Source organism: Chaetura pelagica, unplaced genomic scaffold (genome assembly GCF_000747805.2).
Source record: "Chaetura pelagica isolate M959 unplaced genomic scaffold, ChaPel_1.0 scaffold146, whole genome shotgun sequence".
Taxonomy (NCBI): Eukaryota; Metazoa; Chordata; class Aves; order Apodiformes; family Apodidae; genus Chaetura; species Chaetura pelagica.
The window spans coordinates 449,911-455,200 of NW_009953645.1; the positions used below are offsets into that span (position 1 = coordinate 449,911).

Here is a 5,290-nt window from a genome sequence, read left to right on the forward strand (position 1 = left end):
CGCGGGGCGGTGGCGGGGCCGGCCGGGCCACGCGCCGGTGCTGGAGGCCTGTAAAGCGTCCCCGGGTGCTGCAGGAGATGAAATAGCGCTTCGGCTAACGCGCTCTTCCCGAGGGAACACCGACCCTTTTTTTCCAAGGTGGTGTTTGGGTTCTCCCTCCCCCGGAGGGCATTGTCTGAGCGAGGCACGAATGCTGAGGGCTGGCATGCAGGAGCGCAGCAAGCTGGTACCTCCTGGCCAGGGCAGGCTTTGGAGAGTCTTCTTTAGCCTGGGAGGACGTGTCCTGGCTGATGCTGCCTGGTGTTGCACCGCTGTGTCGAGCTGCCCTGGCTGAGGGCTCAGCTTAACGCCTGAATTAGCTGCAAGTGCACGTAGCTCTGGTGTCTGTGTGCTGTGTTGGAGGGTGGGGATGGTACAGCTGGGTTTGAGCACTAAGTGAAAGTAGCTCTTAATTTCTACCTAAGCCCTTTATTAAGAGGTTCAACAAGGAGGATTATTTCCAGGATGCTATTTTACTTATTCTGCAAAGGTGTGGACAAATGACCCCAAGTTGTGCAGGAAATGTATTTGAGACAGGAGTGGAATTAGGTTCTTTAGTTCCTGGGCTGTAACTTGCCACCTGGGGGAGGAAGAGGAAGAAAAGGGAGGGGGGGAAGGAAAAACCCCACAGCATGTGGCATTGGATCCTAAAATAAATTCCAATCGTGGGATGATATCAAGCCAGATTGCCAGCTCGTGTAAGTTAGCAGAGTTGACTCCAGAGGGTCCATATTACATAGCTGATGGTTGCTTTTCCAAGAGGAATTCAGTGCTATGAAGTTACACATTCTTGAACATGTGAAGAAAAGCCTAAGCAGTAACCAAGCCTAGCTTGCTCAGTTTTCAGATTAAGATAATTTGTGTGTGTACCCAGGTATTTAGGAGGCTTTCCGCAGAATTTGGCTGACATGTTGCAATCATGGAAAACATGAAAGCTCATCTTTAGGGAGCAAGTGCTAACCTTCTACAGGCTACTTCTGCATCTATAGCTTTCTACTTCTAGTCTACCTCTGTAGTGTCAGTACAAGAGTGTTGGTTGTAGCTGAAGGTCCCAGGATATGAAGTGTAGTTACTATGCAGTAACTACACTTACTATCCAGTTCTGCAAGGACAGGAAGACCCTGTGCAGCCCCTGCCAGATCCTTGTCAGCAAAGGTGATACTGGAAGAGCTTGATTTCTGTTGTAAGTGGATTGACTAACTGGAGAACACTGACTGAGATAAAGCACAGAGTGCTCTGAGGCCAACAGGTACCTTTGTGAAACTCAATCAGCTGTAGCTGGTGTCCCAGCCCTCAAGCTGACAGGGTGAATATTGTCAGCTGCTGGGGGAGAGCTTGCATTTCACTTTGCAGCTGTGAGTCAGTAGTTGGATAATCTGTGCATTTCGTTTGGGTTTGTGGACACTTCTGACTACTTAGCTCAAGGTTACTCATCATCTGCTCCAGCCTAATGGGTAAGGCATGGGAGACCTGCTGTTCTGTGAGGTCATCCATAGCTGTTCATACTGCCAGAGCAATATAATTTTAAAAGCTTTTAATGGACAACTAATAACTGCTAGGCACATAAAAGTAACTGACAGTTCTTGTCTCCCATGTAGATTTTCATGTTGCTTGAGTCCAGATTCAAGCAGTTCGTAGTGGACTATTCAGCACACCCTGTAAAAGTCACTCTGTGACAATTTTCCTAATAATGCACTACATGCCAGCCTGCAGAAGTAAGGCTGCAAAGCTGTGCTGCAGCAGGGCTTCTGTTTGTCTCCTCAGCTGATACTTCTGCTCTGTGCAACAGCCTCAACTATTTCTTGATGGATTGAGGAAGCATAATTGGATTCAGTGCAGCGCAAGTTACAGTAACATATGTGAGCTGGAAGGATTAAGACTGTGCAGGCAGGTGGCCTTGCTCAAGAAAAATCCACCTTAATTTCTGCAGTGAAAAGTTGTGTGTTTCCTATCAGCAGATTTTTAAAGGGAGGGGAGAAGTACTAAGTGTGATTGCTATGGGCTTTGAAAGGTGATTGGAGTTCAGGCTGTTGGATAAAGGTCTGTGAAGGCTATAGTTGGGGCTTGGGGATGAGAATGGTGAACTCGGGTCCCTCTGAAGGACCTCAAGAAAGAATGAGTTTATCTTTCCCTTCTCCCCTTGTCTCTGTGTCAGTCTGTCAACTGGAGAGAGGGATTGGGGGACAGGCTGACAACAGGTTGGTTGACACAAGCTGCCTTTAAACAAGTGGAAGTTAAACTGTTTGCAGATGGACTAGTTAAGAAGGAGGGTGGGAATTCTGTCCTCTTCAATTTGTCATACAAAATTAATGAATTGCTGGCCCTTTGGTGCAGATGGGTGCACTAAGTCAGCCTGCTGCCTGGTGGAGAAGCAGTGGGCAAAGAGAACAACAGCTCTGTGGGCTGAAGACCTTAGCTCTGTGTTTCACTCCTCTGCTTTGCCAGGGTCTGGTTTGTAAACCCAAAAGGCACCATTTCCAAAGTGTTTGCCGTTCCACTGCAGACAGCGGGGTAACTGCTCAGGTACATCAGCTCATGTGAGTCTGGTCTCTATAGGCAAAATAAGGTAGGGCAGTGCCAGTGTCCATATGCTGCAGTGTGGGCTGCAAGCCTGCTATCAAGGACAGGTGACAAGCAAGTCCTGGGGCAAGTAATTGTCCCCTGGTCCTGGAGAGTCTGATTCCTGTGGAGGACAGGGCTGTAGGTTATGTGCTACCAGACCTCTTCCTGAATTTCCCTGCAGCATTTTAACACTGTGAAGGAAGACAGCAGAGTTCTGATTCGCTCCTACTTCCCCCTGGGGTTCTTGGTGGTGGGCTTGGTCTTGCACTGTGAAATTGCCAGTAAAGGGGCATGTACACATAGTGGGATGCAAGAAGGATGTCAATACCTGCATGACTGATGCAGCCTGCCTGCCACTGCTTTGTCCTAGCAGACAGGAGCTCTGTTATCCTCACTGCTCTACAGGGTCTCTGGGCTGAAATTTGTCAGCTCTTCTGGCAACACCAAGGAAATTAAAAGTCTTTTTAAAAGGGACTTGCCGAAGAGGCTGCATCAGACCTCAGTGCTCAAGCAGGGAACAGTGTAAGGATGCATACATGTTAAACATTAGCACTAGTATTTTCATTAAGGATGTGCTGACTATCAATCTTGTGTAGCTTATTTAGTACTCTTCATTAAGACATCCAGGTTTCACTGCAATGATCTTTTCTTCTGAACCTACATCTAAGAGATCAAAGCTTTAACTTACTGTGTTGTCTCTCCAGTTTGAAGGTGACTGGGAAACTTGAATGGTGAATGTTTCAAAGGCAAATTTTTACTTGTGTGAGTCTGTCAGAGCAGAAATTAAAGCAAAGATTTAGAAGTTGGATATGCCTTTCTACTGTAGCACTGTCATAGTGCAAGGTGATATTTGATGAAAGCTGAGAGGTATTTAAGAGTTGATAAAAGGGAACTTTTCTTGCAAGTTGTTGTCATTAGTGAAACTTCTAAGAGAATTATTTTTGGGTGTTGTTTTTTTTATATATTCTGGGAGTGGCTGAGGATTTAACTGAACCAAGCCCCAGCAGGGCATTTGCTGTACTCAAGAGGGTTCTCCAAACCTAAATCTTCCTGCCCAGGGTGGGCTTATCTATAGCTGCAATTAAATTGAAAGTTAAAATAGAGAAGTTAAAGCATGGATGTTACATCCCCCTTATACATAAGATGACTCCGTGTCTGAAGCTAGGTAAGTGTCTCAAAAGCTACTGTGGAGTTGTCCCCTGGACCCTCTACTGAAGGCCCTTGTTAGGAGCTGTGCCACTGCCCACTCAGCTGCTGGATCAGTCAGTGCTGCTCTTGGGGAGAGCTGAGTGTGTCAGGGAGCTCGAAAGCCAGCAGACTATTGTAGAACTGGTCTGCTGTGCCTCTTGTAAGGTTATTTGAGTAACTTTTTTGTTAGGAAGTCTCTTCCTTGTTTCAACCCTGAGACTTTTCTTGTCTCTCCTCAGCTTGGCCCAGACATGGGGCCCCAAGTCATGACATTTCTGTCCAGGAACTCTTCTAGGTTTTGGTGTGCTCTACTGAACAGCTACCAGTGCTTTCTTGACTGACCTGCTGCTCCAGCAGCAGTCCTGGCCTGGGAACTGTGGCCTCTTAGTGCTGCTACTCTGCTTGGCAGTGTGGAGCTGGTGTAATGCCCAGCCATGTGGACTAGGACTTTCCAGGGGATAAACTGAATATGGGGAGATGGCTGCTACTAGAATAAAGCTGGAGAACTTTTGCCAGTGCCTGAAGAGGGGCTGTTGGACAGTGCTTGCACCTCCTGAGCTCTGATCCTGGACAAAGTGGCTACCAGGGGAGGTTTAGGCTGGATATTGGGGGAAAAATGTCTTCACAGAAAGGGCTGTTAAGCAGTGCAACAGTCTGCCCAGGAAAGTTGTGGAGTCTTCATCCCTGGATCTTTTAAAAATCATGTAGATACAGTGCTTAGGCACATGGTTTAGCAGTTGACTTAGGTTAATGGTTGGACTTGATCTTAAAAGTCTTTTCCAACTTAAATGACTATGATTCTACTTTGATTCAAAGGCATTGAGTTTCAGTGACCCTTAAGTTTGCAGTGTTCCCAAAGCAAGGAAGTCCTGGATGCAAGGAAGCTGAGGTCTGCTCAGCAGCAGCCACTTTGCCTTGGCCACGGCACTGCTGCTGTTGGCCTTGGCACTTGGCACCCGGCTCCAGTATCTGCATCTCACTGTCACCCTGCAATCTTCCAGGGCATTCTGGAGGCTGCCACTGCTAATAGTGGTTTTAGGCCACACATTAGCTTTTATCGCTGCTCTGTCAACGTGCTCACTGGAGATGAGTGCTGCAAAATGCTCTGGGTTGCTGGGGGAGGCTGCCAAAGCAGGCTCTTACAGCCCTGCTCTCACAGTTGCTCTTGCTTGAATCAAACACTGAAATCAGGCTGCTGGGGGAACCCAGCTCCTTGTGGGAATGGAAACAAAGAGCTGGTATGATGGGTATCTGCCTTTAGTCCTGTGTAACTGCTGGTGCAAATGCTGTTTTCCTGTGAAAACCGTGTGCAGCGTTTTCAGCGGACGTGCTTCCCTGCCCCGGGCCCGTGTTCCCCGGGCCGTGCTGGGTCCCTGCGGGCCGGGCCGGAGGAGCCCCCGGGCTGTGGCCGTCACCGGGTGATGCTGGAGCGCCCTGTGGCCGCGCTTCCGTGCGGCATCGGGGCCGCAGGAATCCGCGAGATGAAGAGACGAGGGCGGCT

At 48.4% G+C, this 5,290-nt stretch overlaps 1 protein-coding gene across 1 annotated transcript in view; it reads left to right on the plus strand.

Moving 5' to 3' along the window:
* LOC104390672 (disks large-associated protein 4-like) overlaps positions 1-5,290 on the plus strand; it is a 68,635-nt gene that overhangs the window by 24,712 nt on the left and 38,633 nt on the right. The gene's annotated exons all lie outside the window — the stretch shown is intronic.